The 26,759-nt window shown below is 45.6% G+C and overlaps 1 long non-coding RNA gene across 1 annotated transcript in view; it reads right to left on the minus strand.

The window, feature by feature from the left end:
- The window catches only part of LOC130274347 (uncharacterized), a 59,821-nt gene that overhangs the window by 17,086 nt on the left and 15,976 nt on the right, over positions 1-26,759 (minus strand). The window contains exon 2 of the long non-coding RNA XR_008844335.1: positions 26,467-26,581. This is a non-coding gene — a long non-coding RNA (uncharacterized LOC130274347). The remainder of the gene's footprint in view (positions 1-26,466; positions 26,582-26,759) is intronic.

Consider the following 26,759-nt stretch of genomic DNA (forward strand, 5'->3'; position numbering starts at 1 on the left):
CTACAACTCCCAGCATGTCCTTACAATAAGTACATGCTGGGAGTTGTAGTCCTGCGGCCCGACCGGGTGACAAGGAAGCCAGGGAAGCGGGAGGTATTGTGCTTGCTCCCTGGCTTCCCAGCGGGGAAAATGAAGTTGTGGCACTGTAACTTCATATTTCCCTCTGGCAGCTGTGATTGGCCAGGGGGTCTGGACCAATCACAGGTCTGCCCGGGAAATATGAAATTACAGTGCTGTAATTTCATATTCCTGTCGCCCGGCTTCGCTTCCTGGCCACCTGCCTGCTTCTACCACCCAAGCTGTTGTAACTATTCCTCCCAGCATGTCCTCGTTGTAAGGGCATGCTGGGAGTTGTAGTTCTGCTACAGCAAGACGGTGGGTGATAGATGCGAACGGGTGGCTGGGGAGCGGAGCTGTGCAAAAAGTCGCACAAAAGTCACAGTTGCGACTTTTTGTGTGACTTTTTAACCTCTTAAGGATGTAGGGCGTATGCATACGCCCTGCATCCCAAGTCCTTAACCCCTTAACGACGCAGGACGTATATTTACGTCCTGCACCGGCTCCCGCGATATGAAGCGGGATCGCCCCGCGATCCCGCATCATATCGCGTCGGTCCCGGCGCTCATCAACGGCCGGGACCCGCGGCTAATACCACACATCGCCGATCGCGGCGATGTGCGGTATTAACCCTTTAGAAGCGGCGGTCAAAGCTGACCGCCGCTTCTAAAGCGAAAGTGACCCGGCTGCTCAGGCGGGCTGTTCGGGACCGCCGCGGTGAAATAGCGGCGTCCCGAACAGCTGGCAGGACACCGGGAGGGCCCTTACCTGCCTCCTCGGTGTCCGATCGGCGAATGACTGCTCCGTGCTTGAGATCCAGGCAGGAGCAGTCAAGCGCCGATAACACTGATCACAGGCGTGTTAATACACGCCTGTGATCTGTGTAAAAGATCAGTGTGTGCAGTGTTATAGGTCCCTATGGGAGCTATAACACTGCAAAAAAAATGTAAAAAAAAAAGTGTTAATAAAGGTCCTTTAACCCCTTCCCTAATAAAAGTTTGAATCACCCCCCTTTTCCCATAAAAAAAATAAAACAGTGTAAAAAAAATAAATTAATAAACATATGTGGTATCGCCGCGTGCGTAAATGTCCGAACTATAAAAATATATCATTAATTAAACCGTATGGTCAATGGCGTACGCGCAAAAAAATTCCAAAGTCAAAAAAAGCGCATTTTTGGTCACTTTTTATACCATTAAAAAATGAATAAAAAGTGATCAAAAAGTCCGATCAAAACAAAAATCCTACTGATAAAAACTTCAGATCACGGCGCAATAAATGAGTCATCATACCGCCCTGTACGTGGAAAAATAAAAAAGTTATAGGGGTCAGAAGATGACATTTTTAAACGTATAAATTTTCCTGCATGTAGTTATGATTTTTTCCAGAAGTGCGACAAAATCAAACCTATATAATAGGGTATCATTTTAACAGTATGGACCTACAGAATAATGATAAGGTGTAATTTTTCCGAAATATGCACTGCGTAGAAACGGAAGCCCCCAAAAGTTACAAAATGGCATTTTTTCTTTGATTTTGTCGCACAATGATTTTCTTTCCGTTTCGCCGTGCATTTTTGGGTAAAATGACTAATGTCACTGCAAAGAAGAATTGACGACGCAAAAAATAAGCCATAATATGGATTTTTAGGTGGAAAATTGAAGGGGTTATGATTTTTAAAAGGTAAGGAGAAAAAAACGAAAGTGCAAAAACTGAAAAACCCTGAGTCCTTAAGGGGTTAAGGACGTGGGGCGTATGCATACGCCCGTGGGAATTCCGGTCCCCGCCACTAGCTGGTTGGGGACCGGACCAGGATGACTGCTGATATCTATCAGCAGGCATCCCATGCATATGCCCAGGGGGGTCCTCAGACCAAGTCAATTCAGACCGACGATTTTCGGTGGATCCGGGTCATACCGGTGTCCGGTGACCCAAAAAATCAGGGGGATCGGGGGTGTCCAAGACACCCCCAGTCCCCCTGAAGGGATAGGAGTTAGGTGGCAGGGGTGCCACCCCTCCTATCCCTGCTATTAGTCGTCAAGACGCGACGACCAATAGCAGATTGAGGGCGGGGGGGTTAAAGTTCGGTTCCCCCGTCCTGCCCACCGACGGTACTCCGGGGACAACGGGGGAACTGTAGCATGACGGTGGAGGTCCCTTACCTGATCGGCTGCGGCGGGCAGCGATGACGTGCGGCTCCCTCTTAGCTCCCTGATGAAGACTACGGAAGCCGGTGAGTAGTTGCCTAGCAAAATCTGGGGGGGGGGCTAAACTTTGGAGACCACATACAGTGCTCTCTAAACTGCAGCGTGATCTCCAAACTGTGCCCCTCCAGATGTTGCAAAACTACAAATCACAGCATGCCCAGACAGCAAACTGCTGTGTGGGCATGCTGGGATTTGTAGTTTTGCAAGATTTAGAGGGCTGCAGTTTGGAGATGACTTTGCTGTGATCTATAAACTGTAGTCCTCCAGATCTTGCAAAACTACAACTCCCAGTATGCCCACACAGCAGTTTGCTGTCTGGGCATGCTGTGATTTGTAGTTTTGCAACATCTGGAGGGGCACAGTTTGGAGATCACGCTGCAGTGGTCTCTGAACTGTGGCCCTGCAGATGTTGCAAAAGTGCAATTCCCAGCATGCCCAAACAGCAAACAGCTGTATCACCATGCTGGGAGTTGTAGTTGCGCACCTTGAACTGTTGCATAACTACATCTCCCAGCATGCACTTCGGTGATCAGTACATGCTGGGAGTTGTACCTTCCTACCACTACCAGTACGCCATCTCATGCTGTGCTCTAGTGACATCTGTACGCTATCTCATGCTGTACAATAGTACACCTGCTGTATGCGGGCTATTACTAGTAACACCAATCCACCATCACCCTTCTTCCAGCCAGGCCTACACATACACAAAGCATCATCCCCAGAAAAGGGATCATTTTTTGCCTTTTTATACAAGAGCTATTTCTTCTTCAGTCTTCACTTTTTTAGAATGCCAATTCTGTTTCTTCTCCCAAAAAAGGGATAATTTGTGAAATGCTTGGAAAAATCCATGTCGTCTTCTTTACTTGCTAGACTAAGAACCTGTTGCTACTCCCAAAAAAGGGATAATTTTTGGAACGCTGGGAGAAAGCCACTACATCTTCCGATGCCTCCATGTGCAAATTAAGACACACAGGCATCTACCGACAACCAGGGCTACTTCATGCCACTTTATTTTAGAGTGAATAAGCCATTTTTAGTGTGAATAAGCCTAATTTAGTGTGAATGGGCGAACTGTGGTAGTTACAATGGGTTACAGCATGTTTCCATAACTGAGCTTTAAAAACACTTCAAAACTACTTGAATACATTCCTAACAGTGTTAGACAGGGGTTTAGAGCTGTTAGCAAGTGATATAAATGTGTTTAGGGGCTTATTTCATTGCCGGTCGAACCAAGCCGAACCAAACTTACGATTTCCAAATAGTTTGGGAAGTCTGGCGAACCGAACTTTTCAAAAGTTCGCTCAACTCTAGTCATGACAAACATTCATGTGTATGGGGAAATAGTAGAGATAGCTGATGGCCTAATGAACATTTAGCTAACCGGTCTTGAATTTGTATGGCTACCTTTGCAGAAATCCATATACAAAGCACTCAATATCTAGTGATGCAAAAGGCATGTACTGAATAACCGGTCTATAGTTTTCAATAGTGGCTCTGAGCTGCTTTCTAGATATGAACCACCTCACGCTAGGATTCAGCTGGAGACTTTGCAATGGGGTAAGGCCTCTGGTTGTAATTTCTCATCTCTCAATTGCATCAAATCAGGGGTTGGATGGGTGTTTCTTCTCTACTCCCCACAGGCAAACTGTTTATGGCTAAACATGGTGGTAATATACCTCTCCATATTCTGAAAATTGGCGCTCTCTCAAGACCTTCCAACAGTTTCCCCACCCTTCTTTTTCTTTGCAAGGTCTGGGTGAGGGCCAGAACTATGCTTTGCATAACAGATTACACAAAATTTACACCTCGGTGGCATTACTGTGGTCTGCCTAATTTTAAGGTTTCTATGTACTTTTATGTTTACTTAAAATTGGTAAAGCCAAATCAAAATGATCTAATTAAAAAAAAAAGACAACTATTGCTATTGTTTACAGGAGCCTATAGTCTTTTATAATATGGCACAGGTTACACAAAATAACTCCCTGTAGTAACAGGGGTTTTCGGCAAACTTTCAGATTCATGGCTGTTTACAGGCGTCTGTAGTGTATGGTGCTGCCCACTGCTCATGGGTCCGATTTCAATAAAAACAAAATGATAGTTTTCCACAGAAGCCTGCTTATTTATTATTCCTCATTTTGTTCTTGTACCTTATGATAAACCATTGTTAATCTATTATTGATATACTTCTTAGCATATCACTCTAAAGAAATGGGTGGACACATTACAAGAAGATCTTGTTGTCATGGATACTTCAGTCATTTTGATAAGAGAAGGAGAACAGACTGTTCAAATTAATCACTTTTACATAGCTAGAATCACATAGGTATGTCCTGGTAATTGGATTACACTGTGAAGAATTGAAGAGGTTGAGAAGTAACTCCTACTATTTTCTTCAACTTATATGAATCATCTTCATTGGGGCTCACTATCTAATTTACAAGTTAAATTACCAGTATGATTTTTCTGAGCGTGGGAGGAAACCTACGTACCTAGCAAAATCCCACGCAAACATTGAGAGAACATACAAACTCCATGCAGATGTTGTCAGATTTGAACCCCCTGACCCCACCTCTGCAAGGCAACTGAACTAACCGCTGCTTCTATTGATTACATAAGGAGTGGTTATAATATTCTGATAAACTTTATTGGGGAATTTAACACCTCACTAGGCTATGCATCCTTTCATGTATTTATTAAAACATGTGGTGAACTTTCAAGCATTACTGTCATTTATAAAAAGTTTTCACATGTTACTTAGACATGTCAAAAGATTGGAGGAATCTCAGTGCTGAACTCCCTTTAACCTCTAGATATAGCTAGGTGAAGCGTGTAGCATTGTGCTTCATTTGCCGACTTGGTCATCAGTCTGCCTGAGTCGGGCTCCATGGACTATAATAGATAGTTTATGGTTATTCAATTATTTGTTTCTATTCATGGTAAGTTGTTCTACCCACCAAGAAATAACTAAATGGATGCTGCCAGAGAGTTTTTTCATTTACAAGCCATACCAACCATTTCCTAAATCCTGAGCATATTTGCAGGCTGCGGAATAGGTTATAAGATGACCATGTAAGGTATTGTCACATCAGTCAGATTTGCTGTGGAATATTTTCTTGCATATCACAGTACCAACAATGTAATTGAAACTTTTTAGAAGGATGGACCTGATCCTGAGGTCCCATCAGGACTAGACAGCGTTGTCATTTTCAACAGGATTGGGCAAGTCCCCTCTGTCAACTACAGGCATAAGTAAAAGTACCTTAAAGGGGTTCTCCGGTGCCTAGACATCTTATCCCCTATCCAAAGGATAGGGGATAAGATGCCTGATCGCGGGAGTCCCGCCGCTGGGGACCCCCGTGATCTTGCACACGGCACCCTATTTGTAATCAGTCCCCGGAGCGTGTTCGCTCCGTGTCTGATTATTGTCGATCACGGAGCCAGCGGCGTGTGATGTCACGCCTCCACCCCCATGTGACATCACGCTCTGCCCCTCAAAGCAAGCCTACGGGAGGGGGCGTGATAGCTGTCACGCCCCCTCCCATAGGCTTGCATTGAGGGGCAGAGCGTGACGTCACACGGGGGCGGAGGCGTGACGTCACATGCCACCGGCCCTGTGGTCACCGGTAATCAGACCCAGAGCGAACACACTTCGGGGACTGATTACAAACGGGGTGCCGCGTACAAGATCACGCGGGTCCCCAGCGGCGGGACTCCCGCGATCAGGCATCTTATCCCCTATCGTTTGGATAGGGTATAAGATGTCTAAGCACTGGAGAACCCCTTTAAAGGGGTACTCCGGTGGAAAACTTTTTTTTTAAATGAACTGGTGCCAGAAAGTTAAACAGGTTTGTAAATTACTTCTATTAAAAAATCTTAATCCTTTTAGTACTTTTTAGCAGCTGTATGCTACATAGGAAATTCTTTACTTTTTGAATTTCTTTTTTGTTGTCCACAGTGCTCACTGCTGACACCTCGGTCCGTGTCAGTAACTGTAATTTCTCTAGTTAATGAAGTATTTCTCACAGAAAAGGATTGCAGTAACACATGTTTTGCTATACACATGTTTATTCCCTGTGTGTGTATTGAAATTAAGCCAAAAAAGGGAAGAAAAAAAAGCAAATTGGGCATAATGTCACACCAAACTCCAAAAATGGGCTAGACAAAATTATTGGCACCTTTCAAAATTTTGGAAAAATAAGATTGTTTCAAGCATGTGATGCTCCTTTAACCCCTTTAACCCCTTAAGGACCAAGGACGTACCGGTACGTCCTTGGTCCTGCTCTTCTGATATAACGCGGGGTTACACAGTAACCCCGCGTCATATCATGGCGGGCCCGGCGTCATAGTGAAGCCGGGACCCGCCTCTAATAGCGCGCAGCGCCGATCGCGGCGCCGCGCGCTATTAACCCTTTAGCCGCGCGCTCAAAGCTGAGCCGCGCGGCTAAAAGTGAAAGTGAAAGTTCCCGGCTAGCTCAGTCGAGCTGTTCGGGATAGCCGCGGCTAATCGCGGCATCCCGAACAGCTGACAGGACAGCGGGAGGGCCCCTACTTGCCTCCTCGCTGTCCGATCGCCGAATGACTGCTCAGTGCCTGAGATCCAGGCATGAGCAGTCATCCGGCAGAATCGTTGATCACTGGTTTCTTATGAGAAACCAGTGATCAACATAGAAGATCAGTGTGTGCAGTGTTATAGGTCCCTATGGGACCTATAACACTGCAAAAAAAAAGTGGAAAAAAAAAGTGAATAAACATCATTTAACTCCTCCCCTATTAAAAGTTTGAATCACCCCCCTTTTCCAATAAAAAAAAAAACACAGTGTAAATAAAAATAAAAATAAACATATGTGGTATCACCGCGTGCGGAAATGTCCGAATTATAAAAATATATCATTAATTAAACCGCTCGGTCAATGGCGTGCGCGCAAAAAAATTCCAAAGTCCAAAATAGTGCATTTTTGGTCACTTTTTATATCATTTAAAAATGAATAAAAAGTGATCAATAAGTCCTATCAATGAAAAAATGGTACCGTTAAAAACTTCAGATCACGGCGCAAAAAATGAGCGCTCAAACCGCCCCATACCCGGAAAAATAAAAAAGTTATAGGGGTCAGAAGATGACAATTTTAAACGTATTAATTTTCCTGCATGTAGTTATGATTTTTTCCAGAAGTCCGACAAAATCAAACCTATATAAGTAGGGTATCATTTTAATCGTATGGACCTACAGAATACATATCAGGTGTCATTTTTACCGAAAAATGTATTACGTAGAAACGGAAGCCCCCAAAAGTTACAAAACAGCGTTTTTTTTTCAATTTTGTCGCACAATGATTTTTTTTCCCGCTTCACCATAGATTTTTGGGCAAAATGACTGACGTCATTACAAAGTAGAATTGGTGGCGCAAAAAATAAGCCATCATATGGATTTTTAGGTGTAAATTTGAAAGAGTTATGATTTTTTAAAGGCAAGGAGCAAAAAACGAAAATGCAAAAACGGAAAAACCTCCGGTCCTTAAGGGGTTAAAGGGTAGCTCCCACCATCCTATATATTTTTTTTCTATTCCTGCTTATTGACAATCTATCCCTAACCCCCTCCCTGCTTTAAATTTTCTTTTTTACTATATTAAAAATAACTTTTTGTCTGCCTGGTAGTGTGCTCACTACCAGGCAGACTTCCCCAGCAGGCACCACGTCACCGATGCCTGCTGGAGCCGACTTCCACCCTTAGTTCATCTACACAGGGTGCCTCCAGCTGTTTCACCACTACAACTCCCAGCTTGCCCTGACATCTATTGGCTGTCAGGGCATGCTGGGAGATGTAGTAGTGAAGCAGCTGGAGGCACACTGTGTAGATTAACTATAAGTTAGTGCCATGCGGCGCTACCCCGTTCCCTCCATCACACCCTACCCACCCCCGCACCCCGTTCCCTCCGTCACACCGCTACCCCCTCATAACCCCGTTCCCTCCGTCACACCGCTTATAATGAAAATATATTACAGATATGTTGTAGTACATAAGTACTACAACATATCAAAAAATTAAGTTGGTGACAGTGCCCATTTAAGGACCAAGCCAATTTTTAGTGTAGTTCTTCCAATTTAAGACCAGTATATGGAGGGTTAATTAAGTAAGTCAAGTTTACCAATAGATTTCCCCGCAGAATCATCCAATAGTTCCAATTTTTCCCATACACTTAAAATATTCCCAAAAGCTTTATTGAAAACTTAGCACCTAAAATTAAAACATCAGTGCAATAGCCTATTGCTAATGTGCAATGAATATATATAACTGAGTGGGATAAATCCTATCTGCTGTAGGTATAGTTGTATAAATTCTGAGTGTGTCTGCAGTACACACTCAGTTGCTTCCATAGGCTGATTGCACAATATTAAAATCTTGTTACTCAGCCCCCCTCGACATGTTTCACTACTGCTGTAGCGTTATCAAGAGGCAGCGGGGCATCTGAGTACACAGCGCTGCGTTTGGGGTTTTAATACCTCGGATGATGACGTCACTGATAGTCTTTAGGCCAATCACATGCTCTTTCCCTGTTTGATAACTACTCATAGGTCGGTGTATTTTGATGGACACCGGGTCTGTGCAATAGAGCGACTCATGCTGTGAGTCATATGTGTACGTCACATGCGTACTCTCACTTGCGCTAAAACTTAGTGTTATTACCTGCTCGTATTGTCTCTCTCGCGAGACCAGGCGGCCGCGTCCTATGTGTGTTCACGTATGCGCGAACAAATAGTTTTGTCTGCTCTCGGATCCCTCGGGATTCCCGTCATGTGCGTGCTGTGACCTGCGCGAACACTTGGTGAATTTAAGCTATAGAACTAACTATGCCTGATCAGATACACAGTCCCTTGTCCTACACACATAAATGGTACAAGGTGTGACATTACATTATCTACAAACTCAGTGTATATCCTATTCATAGAGGGAGTATTAAACTATAAATCATTAAAAGTGGATCTCCATTATAGATGATTTTAAGGCATTAGGGATTGTGGTATACCTGTCTGTGCAGGGACCTCTGTGCATTATTCCACAATTAAGCCATACATCAATGCCCTTGTTTTATTTTAAATCTAGAATGAAATTCATTTAAGATTTTAATTATTTTATTAAATTTATTTTATTAAGTCCACTCTTGGTAATGGATTTCCTTATAATTTGCGGGTCACTAGTTGTTATACCCATATCCACTTAAGGGAGGGAAAAAAGGGGGGGGGAAGGGGGAAAAGGGGGGGGGGGGAGGGAGGGGAGAGGGAGCGGGGGGAGGGGGATAAAAAGGGGGGTAAAAAGAGATTGGGAAAGGGAAGGAAAGGAGGGGGGTGTTTAGGAGAACTATTGAGTGAGTGGAAAAGTGGGGGAAAGAAAAAAGAGAAAGGAGAAGGTAAGTATTATAGTAAATAGTTCCCTCTTTATTACCAGCTTCAACGTTGCATTAGGTACTCTACCTTTAATAAATTGTTTTGCATTTATATTATGTTGTTTATTAATATTTGATTTTTGTATGGTTTCAGGTTCAGCCTCAAGGTATACTACATCCACCCATAGGATATCCCCGCTTATCCCATTCCTTCCATGGTAGGTGTAATTGTAAATTATTCCTGTTTTCTTCTTGCAACGTTAATTAAGATGTTGAATAGGATATTAACACTAAGTTGATATTAGTTACCAATTGTCCATATTTCTTTCATTATCCTACAAATGGTCAATATGCCATATCTGCTTATTAATTTCCAGGGTAATAATTAACAAGATTATTAAAAGTTAGTTATTGACTAATGTGACTAATATTTGTCTATGCAGCTCTATAAGGTGCCAAATAAGTAGAATTCTTTGTGTTAAATTGTATACCTTATTTTTAGGTATACACTGAGTTTGTAGATAATGTAATGTCACACCTTGTACCATTTATGTGTGTAGGACAAGGGACTGTGTATCTGATCAGTTAGTTCTATAGCTTAAATTCACCAAGTGTTCGTGCAGGTCACCGCACGCACATGACGGGAATCCCGAGGGATCCGAGAGCAGACAAAACTATTTGTTCGCACATACGTGAACACACATAGGACGCGGCCGCCTGGTCTCGCGAGAGAGACAATAGGAGCAGGTAACAACACTAAGTTTTAGCGCAAGTGAGAGTACGCATGTGACGTACACATATGACTCACAGCATGAGTCGCTCTATTGCACAGACCCGGTGTCCATCAAAATACACCGACCTATGAGTAGTTATCAAACAGGGAAAGAGCATGTGATTGGCCTAAAGACTATCAGTGACGTCATCATCCGAGGTATTAAAACCCCAAACGCAGCGCTGTGTACTCAGATGCCCCGCTGCCTCTTGATAACGCTACAGCAGTAGTGAAACATGTCGAGGGGGGCTGAGTAACAAGATTTTAATATTGTGCAATCAGCCTATGGAAGCAACTGAGTGTGTACTGCAGACACACTCAGAATTTATACAACTATACCTACAGCAGATGGGATTTATCCCACTCAGTTATATATATTCATTGCACATTAGCAATAGGCTATTGCACTGATGTTTTAATTTTAGGTGCTAAGTTTTCAATAAAGCTTTTGGGAATATTTTAAATTTTCAGTGTAGGACCCGGCCATTTTTTGCACATCTCACCACTGTCACTTTAAGCATTAATAACTCTGGGATAATTTTACCTTTCATTCTGATTCCGAGATTGTTTTTTCATGACATATTTGCTTGCATCATTTCTTGGTGAAAAATTCCAAAATTTAAGGATTTTTATTTTTTTTTTTACTTTGAAGCTCTCTGCTTATAAGGAAAATGGATATTCCAAATAAATTATATATTGATTCACATATACAATATGTCTACTTTATGTTGGCATCATAAAGTGTACATGTTTTTAGTTTTGGAAGACATCAGAGGGCTTCAAAGTATAGCAGCAATTTTCCAATTTTTCACAAAATTTTCTAAATCTAAATTTTTCAGGGACCAGTTCAGTTTTGAAGTGGATTTGAAGGGTCTTATTATTAGAAATACCCCATAAATTACCTCATTATAAAAACTGCACCCCTCAAAGTATTCAAAATGACATTCAAAGGGTTTGTTAACCCTGTAGGTGTTTCACAGGAATAGCAGCAAATTGAAGGAGAAAACTCAAAATCTTCATTTTTTACACTGGCATGTTTTGTGACAAAGTTTTAGAAGGTAAAAGGAGAGAACTCTTCCTTAAATGTGCAACCCAATTTCTCTCGAGTACGGAAATACCTCATATGTGTATGTCAAGTGCCCTGTGGGTGCACTAGAGGGCTCAGAAGGGAAAGAGTGACAGTGGGATTTTGGAGAGTGAGTTTTTCTGAAATGGTTTTTGGGGGGCATGTCACATTTAGGAAGCCCCTATGGTGCCAGAACAGCCAAAACAAAAACACACATGACATACTATTTTGGAAACTACAGCCCTCAAGGAACGTAACAAGTGGTACAGTGAGCCTTAACACCCCACAGGTATATGATGACTTTTCATTAAAGTTGGATGTGTAAATAATTTTTTTTTTGTTTTCACTAAAATGCTAGTTTTCCCCCCCAAATTTTTTTTTACATGGGGTAAGAGGAGAAAATGCCCCCCAAAATTTGTAAACCCATCTCTTCTGAGAATGGAAACACCCCATATGTGGAAGTCAAGTGAACTGCGGGCGCACTACAATGCTCAGAAGAGAAGGAGTCACATTTGGCTTTTGCAAAGCAAATTTTGCTGAAATGGTTTTTGGGGGGCATGTCCCATTTAGGAAGCCCCTATGGTGCCAGGACAGCAAAAAAACAACATGGCCTACTATTTTGGAAACTACACCCCTCAAGGAACCTAACAAGGGGTACAGTGAGCCTTAAAACCCCACAGGTGTTTGGCGACGTTTTGTTAAAGTTGGATGTGTAAAAGATTTATTTTAGTTTTCACTAAAATGCTGTTTTCCCCCCAAATTTTACATTTTTACAAGGGGTAATAGGAGAAATGTCCCCCAAAATTTGTAACCCCATCTCTTCTGAGTATGGAAATACCTCATGTGTGGATGTCAAGTGCTCTGCTGGCGCACTACAATGCTACGCAGAGAACCAGTCACATTTAACTTTTGGAAAGCACATTTTGCTGAAATGGTTTTTGGGAGGCATGTCGCAGTTAGGAAGCCCCTATGGTGCCAGAATAGCAAAAAAAAAACACATGGCATACTATTTTGGAAACTACACCCCTCAAGGAATGTAACAAGGGGTACAATGAGCCTTAACAACCCACAGGTGTTTGACGACTTTTTGTTAAAGTCGGATGTATAAATGAAAAAAAAAATGTTCACTAAAATGTTGGTTTTCCCCCAAATTTTACATTTTTACAAGGGGTAATAGGAGAAAATACCCCCCAAAATTTGTAACCCTATCTCTTCTGAGTATGGAAATACCCCATATGTGGACATCAAGTGCACTGCTGGCGCACTACAATGCTCAGAAGAGAAGGAGTCACATTTGGCTTTTGGAAAACAAATTTAGCTGAAATCGTTTTGGGGGGCATGTCCCATTTAGGAAGCCCCTATGGTTCCAGGACAGCAAAAAAAAAAAAACATGGCATACTATTTTGGAAACTACACCCCTCAAGGAACATAACAAGGGGTAAGTGAGCCTTAACACCCCACAGGTTTTTGACGAGTTTGGATGTGTAAATGTTTTTTTTCTTCTAAAATGCTGTTTTTTCCCCAAATTTTACATTTTTACAAGGGTTAATAGGAGAAATTCCCCCCAAAATGTGTAACCCCATTTCTTCTAAGTATGGAAATACCCCATGTGTGGATGTCAAGTGCTCTGCTGGAGTACTACAATGCTCAGAAGAGAAGAAGTCACAGTTGGCTTTTGGAAAGCATATTTTGATGAAATGGTTTTTGGGGGCATGTCACATTTGAGAAGCCCCTATGCTGCCAGGAGACCAAAAAAAAAAACACATGGCATATTATTTTGGAAACTACACCCCTCAAGGAATGTAACAAGGGGTACAGTGAGCCTTAACATCCCACAGGTGTTTGACGACTTTGTATGTGTAAATTATTTTTATTTTTTTCACTAAAATGCTGGTTTTTCCCCAAATTTTACATTTTTACAAGGGGTAATAGGAGAAATGCCCCCCAAAATGTGTAACCTGATCTTTTCTGAGTATGGAAATACCCCATGTGTGGACATCAAGTCCTACTACAATGCTCAGAAGAGAAGGAGTCACATATGCAAATTTTGCTGAAATGGGCGGGCATGTAGCATTTAGGAAGCCCCTATGATGCCAGAACAGAAATAAAAAAAAAACACATGGCATACTATTTTGAAAATTAAACCACTCAAGGCACGTAACAAGGGGTACAGTGAGCCTTAACACCCCACAGGTGTTTGATAAATGTTCATTAAGTGGGATGTGAAAAGGAAAAATTAGATTTTTTTTACACTAAAATGATGGGGTTATCCCAAATTTTTCATTTTCACAAGTGGAAACAGGAGAAAATGTCACCATAAAAAGTAAATTTCTTTGGAGTAAGGACATACCTCATATCTGGATGTTAGCAGTTCTGCGGGTGCACACCCTTCTCTGAAGAGCAGGAGCGCAGTCAGGGGCCTTGAGCTTCTGCATAGTTGCCTATGGAGCCAGAACACTGGGACCCCCCTCAAGGGGCGTTACATGGGGTACACTAAATAACTAAAGTGGGGTACAGTGGGACATAAAATCATAAAAAAGGTTATGTTCCCAGAATGATGACTCAGAGCATAGCGAGAACTAAAAAAATATGCCCACCCCAAACCCTATGCTCTGAATCATCATTCTGGTAATGTGATGTGTGTGTGGCCGTCCCTAACCTGTTGCCTCAAATGCGCACCCCGCTCAGGTGGAGAGAGAGAGTGCTGCGCATTTGAGGCAACATAAAAAGTCCCCAATGATAGTGACTCAGTGACCCATGACCCATTTTTTTGAAAAAATTCCACCAGAGGTCTTATCAGGTTTTTTTTGTTTTTTTTTATAAAAGAGTTTTTTGGCCAATTTAGTGGTTTTATGGGGTTAAAACTAGGGATGGACCGATTATCGGTATGGCCGATATTATCGGCCGATAATCACGATTTTGGGCATTATCGGTATCGGCAATTACCTTGCCGATAAGCCGATAATGCCCAGCCCCCCCGCACCGCGACCGCCCCCCCCCCCGACCTGCCGCACCGCGACCGCCCCCGACCCGCCGCACCGCGACCGCCCCCCCCCGACCCACCGCACCGCGTCGCACCCCCCACCGTGATGCTGGGCTGTATACCGGTATGGATTTTTGCCCATACCGCTATACCGGTCGGGCCCCTCCCCCACCCTCTGAGTCAATAAAAAAAAAATTAAACTTACCCGTAATGGGGGTGGTCCAGGCCATCCATCGTTCCTGTAGTGTCCGGGGGCGTTCCGGGTGAAGGGTGAACCGGTCAGGGCTGTCCTTCTTCTCCGGTGGTCATCTTCTCCACTCCGGGCAGGCCTCCGGGCAGGCTCCGGCCTAGTAGCTGCATAGACGCCGCTATGCCATGACGTCAGGTGCGTCGCTGCGCACGGGCGACACTGCGCAGCGGCATCTATGCAGCGTACTAGGCCGGAGCCTGCCCGGAGTGGAGAAGATGACCGCCGGAGAAGAAGGACAGCCCAGACCGGTTCACCCTCCACCCGGAATGCCGCTGGACACTACAGGAAGGATGGATGGCCTGGACCACCCTGACAGGTAGGGGGAGAGAAGCGGGTGGTGGCGGCGGCGGCCTATGGCACCGCAAAAGCCACTGCAGTGCATTGATTTAATGCACCCGCTTTAAATCAATGTTCTGCAGCGGTGTCGAGGGGGGATAAATAGCCGATAACTTATACCGGAATATCGGTATAAGTTATCGGCTATCGGCCCTAACCTCCACCGATTATCGATATCGGTATCAGCCCTAAAAAAACGATATCGGTTCGATCCCTAGTTAAAACTTGGAATGTACTCTGGACTTTGGGGTCGACTTATGGAAAATTAAAATGAAGAGGGAAAATGTAGCATTCCATGGAAGTGTGATACTCCCTGAAGTTTTTAATGCAGAGGCCCGGATGATCGGGGCAAGTGTCACACTGAATGGTGGTGTCCTTCCGAATCCCCCTCTTGTAACACACTCTGCATCCCTTCTTTTCAGTGTGGGGGACCTCACCTGGAAAGTGTTGGCCTGGGACAATCCTGGCACTGTGGTGAGCTTGTGGGGATGTAGGGTAGGAAGGGTGTAGCTGTGCAGTGATGAAAGGGTGTTGGATTAACCCTTAACTGTTGTGACACCAGGGTGCGGGTTCTTCCTCTATATATATATCCCAGGAACGATGGGGAGGAATAAAAGGATTGTCCACAATCAGAGGTTTAGTAAACTGGAAATAACTTTACTGCAACTTTTATGCAGGTTAACAGTAGTAACAGTCTTTACGGAGGACCGGACTTTAAGTTCCTCACAGTTGGTTGGGACCTTGTAGTGAATAAACTCTGAGGCTTGATTTACGCTGTTCCACTGAATTTAGAGTTTGGTTTTAGGTTCAGTAGTCACGTAGATTTAGGATTGAGTTTAGTTGAACTCACGGTTTTGTATTCGGCTCAAGTTAGCAGGCTTCAGGCCTAGATTTGTCTTGTAGCTGTATTAGCAGGTCTACTCGCTTTCAGATCCAGGGTACAAGAGTTCATGGGGAGAAGAGAGCGATCATTGGATAACAGCGCCCTTATATGGCAAGGGGCAGGCTCAACGCTTATTGGTTCCCACCAACTGTCAGCCCTTTCACAAAGCATTGTGGTACATCATGTGACCCACTCACGTGACCTGGAAGGTCCTTAAGCTTAACTAACAGAAGGCTTAGTAGTCATGTGACCTAAGGTCCTTGAAGTACTATACATATATAAATTACATACAAATTACATACACCAAACACATAAAATTAAAGAAGGAAGAGGCGACAAGGGGTTATCCCACTAGGAGGATCCTACTGGTACGCAGGAACTCAGACTTTGGGGACTTAGCACACAAGGTTCGGTACAATGTCCTTATACGGCAAGGGCAGGCTCAAAGCTTATTGGTTCCCACCAACTGTCAGTCCTTTCACAAAGCATTGTGGTACTATCAGGATTCGGCAGGCTGGTGGTGGATCCTCTGTGTCAGTGAGGGATTGGCGTGGACCGGTTCTAAGTTGCTACTGGTATTCACCAGAGCCCGCCACAAAGCGGGATGGTCTTGCTGCCGCGGTAGCAATCAGGTCGTGTCCACCGGTAGTGGCTCAACCTCACTGACTGCTGAGACTGGCGCGGTACAGAAGGACAAGGCAAGAGCAAGGTCTGACGAAGCAGAAGGTCAGGGCAGGCAGCAAGGATCGTAGTCAGGGGCAACAGCAGAGGGTCTGGAACACTGGCTTGGAACATACACAAGAACGCTTTCACTGGCACTGAGGCAACAAGATCCTTAAGCTTAACCTAACAGTAGGCTTAGTAGTCATGTGACCTAAGGTCCTGGAAGTACTATACAAAATTATATACAAATTACATACACCAAGCACAAAAAATTAAAGAAGGAAGAGGCGACAAGGGGTTATCCCACTAGGAGGGTCCTACCAGTACGCAGGAACTCTGACTTTGCGGACTTAGCACACAAGGTTCGGTACAATGTACGGTACCAGGACACCACAGCACCTTTAACTTCAGTTCCTTGGGAAGTCTGGCCTGCTCTTTCCCAGTCGCAAAAGATCCTGTGTTGCCAGCGTTCTGGTACAGTACAAAAGAGTTGTACATGGCAACCTGTACCATGTAGACCGCAACTTTTTTGTACCATATCCATGTTTTCCGCATGGCCATGTATGGCTTGAGGACTTGATTTGAGAGATCAACTCCCCCCATATACCGATTGTAATTCAGAATACAATCGGGCTTGAGGACCGGTGTTGTGGTACCTCGCACAGGGACAGGTGAGCTGCCATTACCACGAATTGTGGTCAGCATAAGGGCATCCCTCTTACCCTTATACTTGACCAGCAACAGGTTTTCATGGGTAAGGGCACGGGACTCACCCTTGGGAATAGGTGTCTTGATCAAATTTAGAGGGAGGCCTCTCTGGTTCTTCCGCAAGGTCCCACAAGCGTACGTGGATCTGGCAGCAAGGGATGTGAACAGAGGGATGCTGGTATAAAAGTTGTCCACGTACGCGTGGTAACCCTTATCCAGCAATGGGTGCACATGGTCCCAAACGATTTTCCCGCTAACACCCAGTGGGGGAACAATCTCGTCCCTCATATACTCTTAACTTGAGAGTGTACCCAGAGGTACTCTCACAAAGTTTATAGAGCTTCCTGCCATACCGCGCCCGCTTCGAGGGAATATACTGGTGTAATATGAGTCTCACCTTAAAACTCATAAGAGACTCATCTACCTAAAGCTCCCTGAGGGTTACGTAGGCCTCCAAAAATTTGGCCCCAAAGTGATCGATAACCGGCCTCACTTTGTAAAGCCGGTCATAGGTGGGATCACATCGTGGTGGACATGCCTCGTTATCTGCATAATGAAGGCATTTCCGAATGGCCTCGAACCACCTCCGTGCCATGACCATATTGTAAAGTGGGGTCTTGTCACGATTCGGCAGGCTGGAGGTGGATCCTCTGTGCCAGAGAGGGATTGGCGTGGACCGTGTCAGTGGACCGGTTCTAAGTTGCTACTGGTATTCACCAGAGCCCGCCGCAAAGCGGGATGGTCTTGCAGCGGCGGTAGCAACCAGGTCGTATCCACTGGCAACGGCTCAACCTCTCTGACTGCTGAGATAAGCGCGGTACAAGGGAGTAGAAAAGAGCAAGGTCAGACGTAGCAGAAGGTCGGGACAGGCGGCAAGGTTCGTAGTCAAAGGTGGAATAGCAGGAGGTCTGGAACACAGTATGGGTAACACAGTAAAGCTTTCTCAAGGCACAAGGCAACAAGATCCGGCAAGGGAGTGCAGGGGAAGTGAGGTATAAGTAGGCCAAGGAACAGGTGCAAGCTAATCAGGGTGATTGGGCCAGGCACCATCATTGGTGCACTGGCCCTTTAAATCTTAGAGCGTTGGCGCGCGCGCGCCCTAGAGAGCGGAGCCGCGCGCGCCAGAGCATGACAGCCGGGGACCGGGACAGGTAAGTGACCTGGGGTGCGATTCACGGGCGGGCGCGTCCCGCGATGCGAATCGCATCCCCGCAGGCCATGTCAGTGCAGCGCTCCCGGTTAGCGGGTCTGACCGGGGCGCTGCAGGGAGAGAAACGCCGCGAGCGCTTCGGGGAGGAGCAGGGACCCGGAGCGCTCGGCGTAACAGGTCTGGTATAGGATGTCCCTCCAGTACTGTCTGACACTTGCCCTTTTGACCAGGCCCAAATGCAGCAAGAGGCCCCAAAATGTCCTCATTTCTGCTGCATCAATGGCGTACCATTCATTGGGCCTTGCCAAAACAGAATCAGGGTGGTGGGCGATGAACTGCTGGGTGTACAGATTTGTCTGCTTCACCATGTGATTGACAAAACTGTCACTGAAAAAATAACTGAAATAGTCATCATATGGAATTTTATGTGCAAAACTGAAAGCGTTTTGATTTTTAGAAGGTGATGAGGAAAAAATGAAAATGCAAAAACCGAAAAACCCTGCGTCCTTAAGGGGTTAATAGTAGGTAGTATCCTCTTGTAAGTAGTATAGATAGTTGCAGACATTAGACAGCAGCCCACCCTGTAGACCACAACCCCCCTGCAGACATTTGTATCAGCCCTCCCGTAGCCAGCAGGACCCCCCTTGCAGCCAGAAAACCCCCCTTGCAGCCAGCAGGACCCCCTTTTAGCCAGCAGGACCCCCCTTTTAGCCAGCAAGACCTCCTTTGAAGCCAGGAGGACCCCACTTGTAGTTGCTTACTTTCCTGTCGCCGCTCCGCTGTCCCATTCCCGCTGCTCCGCTCTGCCGTCTGCATCATGTGGTCTTATGGAGGAGCATGTGACATACGGGTCACTCTGCTTCCTCTGTAGCGTTACGCTGGGCGCAGGGGAGGAGGTGGAGTGACGTGAGTGTCACATGCTCCTCCATAAGACCACATGATTCAGATGGCAGAACGGAGCAGCGGCAGTAAAGGGGACGGCGGAGCAGGGCTGCAGCATGATGCGGAACAGAGAAGCAGCGGAGCACTCCACCAGGTATCGGCTATGGTATCGAAGACATTAGACGAGTCCCCGATACCATGCAAATACCGGTTATCGTCCCCGATACCGATACTAGTATCGGTATCGGGACATCCCTACATATAACTATACAATTCATAAGTTACCCACCCACCTGGCCAGGCTAGCCTGTTTATGTGTCCATGCAGATGCCGACTGAGAAAGCCGGCAGAGAGATCAGGGCACTTCTTCGGCAGGGCTCTGTACACTGAGGACAAGCGGAGCTCTGTGCACTGAGGACAAGCGGGGCTCTGTACTCCGAGGACAAGCGGGGCTCTGTACACCGAGGACAAGTGGGGCTCTGTACATTGAGGACAAGTGGGGCTCTGTACACCGAGGACAAGTGGGGCTCTGTACACCGAGGACAAGCGGGGCTCTGTACACCAAGGACAATCGGGGCTCTGTACACCAAGGACAATCGGGGCTCTGTACACCAAGGACAATCGGGGCTCTGTACACCAAGGACAAGCGGGGCTCTGTACACGGAGGACAAGCGGGACTCTGTACACTGAGGACAAGCGGGGTTCTGTACTCTGAGGACAAGGAAGGTTCTGTACACTGAGGACAAGCAAGGTTCTATACACTGAGGACAAGCGGGGCTCTGTACACTGAGGACAAGCGGGGCTCTGTACACTGAGGACAAGCAGGGCTTTGTACACTGAGGACAAGCAGGGCTCTGTACACTGAAGACAAGCAGGGCTCTGTACACTGAAGACAAGCAGGACTCTGTACAAGAGAGAGAGAGAGCAGGGCGGCAGGCGCACTGATTGGTGGCACAGTGAACTCCGACGTGGCTCTGCTGTGCTTAGATGTGAGATCAAGTCACCCCCACGGTGACGTGACCTCACGTCTAAGTGCAGCAGCGACACGCCGGAGTTCAAAGCACCTCTCCCAGGCAGCCACTACGGTTCTCTAACAGGGCTGCAGTGGCTGTGTGGGAGATGCCAAACAGCAGCCAGCAGCACCGTTCTCCGGGCCCGGGCCGGAGAATGGTGCCAGGCCCGGATGTCGCAGCATTTAAAACATTTTTTTTTAATTATTTAATGTGGCAGGCGGCGGACAGCAGGCCCTTTTCCCGGCCTTCGGACGAGGGCCGAATGGACTGGCCGGTCAGTCCGCACCTGCTGATAGCATTATATTGATTGGACAGTGCCCCTACAACTGTGCCAGAGCTCATCTAGAGAAGGGTGTGTACCACAAGTGAAATGCTATGCATAAGTTTGAGAAACAATAGGGAGTGTGGCTGATGAATCTGGACTGGCTTCTAGGGAATTGCCACAGTTTTGTTTAGGTTTAATTAAATTTTTATGTGTAAGATGTCCTCACCTTGCTCCTCTCTCCTTCTTTCTGCATTCTGGCAGGTTCTGATTGCCCTTTCTGTGTCTCTCTCCTTTAATTTTTGTTATTCCTTTATGCAGGGATGGCTATATAAGGTGGCATTGGAGTTCGTGGATGTATATTTTTTTATATTCCTTCTGAGTACTTTGGCATATGTCTAATTATTGTAACACTCACGTTTCAGAAGACAGGAACACCGGTGGATCCGCTGGACCTGTGTGGCAGATGACTCGGACCGTACCTGGGAGCGGAGTCTAAGGTGTCGCTGGTTTTCACAAGAGCCCGCCGCAAAACGGGATGGACCTGCTGCGGCAGGCGGCACCCAGGTTGCTACCCCTGGCACGGCTCGACCACACAGGCGGCCTAGGAGATGCAAGGCACAGGAGGGGTAAGGCAGCTTGTAGTCTGGATAGCAGAAGGTTAGGGCAGGCGGCACAGAAGCGTAGCCAAGAGGTAGCAGGAATTCAGTAGTCAGGTGGCAGAGGAGCAAGGTCAAAGTCCCAAAGCAAGGGATCAAATACACGGCAAGGCAATACTGAGGAACACTTTCTCTAAGGCACAAGATCCGTCAGGGGAGTGATGAGGGTGGAGGTATTTATAAATAAGCCACAGGTGAATTACACTAATGGGCGTACTTGCCCTTTAAATCTTAAAGCTCTGGCGTGCACACGCCCTAGGGGACGGGGGCACACGCGGCGGAGCAGAGAGGCGGAGGCAGGAAAAACACCCGGAGAGTGACGGACTGGGGCTTGCCTGCGCGTACGTCCCGCATTGTGAGTCCCAGCCCCATCGGCAGCAGTAGGTAAGGGGACCATGTGCTCACGGCCAGCGTGCAAGGCCAGAGCACATAATGGAACAGTACCCCCCTTTGGTCTCCCCCTCATTTTACGAGAGAGGAAACTCCTGAGAAGGTCACGATCCAGGATATTCTCAGGCTCCCAACATTTCTCCTCAGGACCGTAACCCTCCCAGTCTACAAAAAAAAAATTGTTTACCTCTCACAGTTTTTGATGCAAGAATCTGTTTAACTTTGTCAGAAGAGTCAAAGACAGGTGTGGGGACTAGATTCTTCTGAGAGAATCGGTTTATGACAAGAGGCTTGAGGAGAGAGACATGGAAGTACCGTAGCAGGTAGACGGAGTTTGTAGGAGACAGGATTGATTTTTTGTAGAATCTGGAAGGGACCAAGGTTGCGGGGACCAAGCTTGTAACAAGGGATCTAGAAGCGGATGTACTTGGATGAAAGCCACACCATGTCACCAGGAGAGAAGGACGGAGGAGGTCTTCTACTTTTATCTGCTTGCACCTTCATGCGTGAAGAAGCCTGGAATAATGACTGTCGGGTCTGTTGCCAGATGGAGGAGAAGTCACGGACCAGCTCATCAACAGCAGGCACACCGGAGGAGACTGGGAGAGGAAGAGGAGAATGGAAATGGGTTCCGTAGACAACAAAAAGGGGGACGACTTTGTGGACTCGGAATCCTTATGATTATATGAGAATTCAGCCCAGGGGAGAAGGCCGACCCAATCATCTTGGCGAGCTGAAACAAAATGCCGAAGATAAGTCTCTAGGATTTGATTAACCCTCTCCACCTAACCGTTGGACTGAGGGTGGTAGGCCGAGGAGAAGTCCAGATTGATGTCCAGACAGTTACAAAGGACTCGCCAGAACTTAGAGACAAACTATACACCTTGATCCAAAACAATATGCTGAGGAAGACCATGTAAACGAAAGACATGTAACAAGAAGTACTTGGCCAGCTGCGGGGCAGAAGGAAGACCTGGTAGAGGAGTGAAGTGAGCCATCTTGCAAAACCGATCTACAACAACCCAGATGACAGTGTTATTATGAGATGGTGGCAAAGCATGGATGAAGGATGAAAAATGTGGGATAAACTGACCATAATAGTTAGCGAATCCCAGAAAGCGTTGAATAGCACGTAGGCCCGAAGGACGAGGCCAATCCAATAATGCTGACAACTTTTCTGGATCCATCTGCAGGTCTTGATGAGAGACAATGTAGCCAAGAAACAGAAGACTAGATTTCTCGAACAGGCATTTCTCCAGTTTGGCGTAGAGATGATTCTTCCGTAGTTGCTGAATAAGCAGGCAAACATGATAACGATGCTCCTCTAGGTTGGAAGAGAAGATCAGGATGTCATCTAGGTATACGACAACACAGGTGTAGAGAAGATCACGGAAGATATAATTGACAAACTTTTGAAAAACAGCTGGAGCATTGCAGAGGCCAAAAGGCCTTACAAGATACTCAAAATGTCCGTCACGAGTATTGAAGGCCGTTTTCCATTCATCTCCCTTGCGGATGCGAATGAGGTTATACGCACCGCATAAGTCCAACTTGGAGAAGATCTTGGCTCCACATAGATGGTCAAAAAGTTCTGAGATAAGAGGTAGAGGGTAACGGTTCTTGACTGTGATTTTGTTAAGTCCCCTGTAGTCAATACATGGACGGAGTGAGCCATCCTTCTTCCCTACAAAGAAGAAACCTGCTCCAGCAGGAGAAGAGGAATTACAGATAAATCCCTTTTGGAGATTCTCCTGGATATACTCAGCCATGGCTTTGGTCTCAGGAACTGATAGAGGGTATATCCTTCCACGAGGAGGAGTGGTACCAAGCAGAAGATCAATAGGGCAGTCGTAAGGACGATGTGGAGGCAGAGACTCAGCCTGTTTCTTGCAGAAAACATCAGAGAAATCTTGGTAAGGTGGCGGCAGGCCAGGTAAAGGAGGACGACGAGAAACAACTTTACACAGAACTGGTTTGAGGCAAAAATTTTGACAGGATTGTCCCCAGCGAATTATTTCTCCAGTTTTCCAATCTAGTTGGGGGGAATGGCGTTGCAGCCAAGGAAGGCCAAGAAGAATCTCAGAAGTACAGTGTGGCTGAACATAGAATTCAATCTTTTCTTTATGCGATACTCCCACTTGCATGACGAGAGATTCAGTACAGAAGTGAACCTTACAGTCCAGATTTTGTCCATTAACAGAGGAGATGAACAAGGGCTTGGCAAGCTGAGTAAGTGGAAGATGATACTTGTGGACCAAAGCTGCATCAATAAAGTCACCTGCTGATCCAGAATCCAAAAATGCTGTAGCGCTGAAGGAAAACTTGGCTGAAGCGAAGACTTGTACAGTAATAGTTAAGAATGTAAAGGTAGTTTTCACACCCAGAGATGCCTCTCCCACGTACCCTAGGTGTGGGCGAACTGTACAGTCCCTGAGAAAGTGCTCTGGGCTAGCACAATACAAGCACAAATTCTCATTGTGCCGTCGTGATCTCTCCTGTTGCGTAAGACGAGAACAATCTCCTTGTATAGCATCTTCGGCAAGAGGCACAGGAAACTGAAGAGGTGGATGTTGAAACATGGGTGTCAGGTGGGCAGACATGGGTGTCAAGTGGGAAGTTGGGCCTCCCTGTTGGCGGTCCGGTTGTTTGTATTATAGAAAATGTGTTAATAAAAACGTTTAATTAAAAAAAAAAAAAAAAAAAGTTCGGATGGGTTTTTGTTCCATAGGGGATAAGATGCCTGATCACGGGAGTCCCGCAGCTGGGGACGCCCAGGATAATGCACAGGGCACCCCGTTTGTAATCAGTCCCCGGCACGTGTTCGCTCCTGGTCTGATTACGGTCGACGGCACGGCCGGCGGCGTGTGACGTCACGCCTCCGCCCCCGTGTGATGTCACGCTCCGCCCCTCAATGCAAGCTTACGGGAGGGGGCGTGATAGCTGTTTCGCCCCCTCCCGTAGGCTTGCATTGAGGGGCAGAGTGTGACGTCACACGGGGAGGAGGCTTAGTTAACAGTAAATTTAGCTGTAGTGACCAGTGTGGGGCAGCTGCTGCCAAGGCAAATAAAATCATGGGGTGCATCAATAGGGGTATAGATGCCCACGACAAGGAAATAATTCTACCACTGTACAAATCACTACTCAGACCACACATGGAATACTGTGTACAGTACTGGGCACCAGTATACAAAAAAGATATAGTGGAGCTGGAGAGGGTTCAAAGATGGGCAACCAGAGTAATACGGGGAATAGGAGGACTACAGTACCCAGAAAGATTATCAGAATTGGGTTAGAATTTAGTTTAGAAAAAAGAAGGCTTAGGGGAGACCAAATAACTATGTATAAATATATCAGGGGACCTTACAGAGATCTCTCCCATAATCTATTTATACCCAGGACTGTATCTATAACAAGAGGGCATCCTCTAGGTCTAGAGGAAAGAAGGTTTCTACACCAGCACAAACGGGGGTTCTTTACTGTAAGAGCAGTGAGACTATGAAACTCGCTGCCAGAGGAGGTGGTCAGGGTGAACTCTGTAAAAGAATTTAAAAGGGGTCTGGATGCATTTTTGGAGAATAATAACATTACAGCTTATGGAGTCTAGATCTATATCAACTCAGTAGGGACTCATTAGGGTTATAAATTGAACTTGGTGGACTCTGGTCTTTTTTCGGCCTTATGAGCTATGTTACTATGTTACACTTTTCCAAATTATTACACTTTATAGGTTGTAAAGAACTGAAAATTGTCCTTTGTTGTGTTTGCAGCATATTTACGGAAATCAAAAGCTATTTCAATCAAACTTTTAACAACATTAAAACTTTTTAAACATTTTAACAGGTCACGTTACATTTTAACATAGGACCCCTTATTTGATAGCAGCGTCACAAGTCTTGCATCCATTGCACTTGTGAGTTTTTGGACAGTTTCTGCTTGAATTTGTTTGCAAGATGTCAGAATAGCCTCCCAGAGCTGCTGTTTGGATGTAAACTGCCTCTCACCCTCATAGATCTTGTGACTGAGGATGCTCAAAAGGTTCTCAATAGGATTGAAGTTCGGGGAGAATGGAGGCAACACTATGACTTTCTCTCCTTTTAACCCCATAGCAGCCATTGATGCAGAGGCATTCTTTGCAGCATGAGATGGTGCATTGTCATGCATGAAGATGATTGTTTTATGGAAAGTTCCTTCTGTACCAGGAAAGAAAGTGGTCAGTCAGAAACTAAACATACTTTGCAGAGGTCATCGTTACACCTCCAGGGACCCTAAAGGGGCCGACGAGCTCTCTTTCCATGATTCCGGCCGAAAAACATAACTCCCCCACCGACTTGCTGATATCGCAGGCTTGTTGGAAAAGGGTGGCTGTCCACCAACCATCCACTACTCCATTGCACAGCACTCATCAGTGAACAGGACTGCCATTTCTGCTTGCGAGCATTGGTCAGTGGTGGTCGAATAGAAGGTTTATGCACAGTTGCAAGACTCTGGAGAACACTGCTCCTTGATGTCTGTGGGACTCCAGAGGCACCAGCAGCTTCAAATATCTGTTTGCTGCTATGTAATGGTATTTTAGCAGCTGCTCTCTTTATTCAATGCATGGATCTGGCAGAAATCTTCCTCAATGTGCCTTTATCTGCACGAACCTGTCTGTGCTCTGAATCAGCCACAAATCTCTTAATAGTGCAATGATCGCGCTTAAGTTTTCTTGAAATATCTAATGTTTTCATACCTTGTCCAAGGCATTGAACTATTTAACTCTTTTATTGCTTGAAAATGGTGCTCTGCTTAATAATGTGGAACACCCACCTTTAGTAGTTTTTCCTTAAATTGGGCTCACATAGCAATCTAATTATCACAGGTGTCCGAGATTGTTTTCCATGATCAAAAGAGCCCTGAGACACAATGCCATCCATGGGTTAAACTGAAAAACAAAATATTTAATCTTTGTGACACTTAAATAAAATTTTCTAAATAATTTGGAACAGGGTGTAAAAAACAAAAGCAATTTAAGATAGTACTGTAAATCCTCTGGCAGCTTAGGTCATGTTCACACAGTGGAATGTCCCACAGAATTCTACTGAAAAGTTTGCAGCGAAATT

The sequence above is a fragment of the Hyla sarda genome, chromosome 1 (assembly GCF_029499605.1).
Source record: "Hyla sarda isolate aHylSar1 chromosome 1, aHylSar1.hap1, whole genome shotgun sequence".
NCBI lineage: Eukaryota > Metazoa > Chordata > Amphibia > Anura > Hylidae > Hyla > Hyla sarda.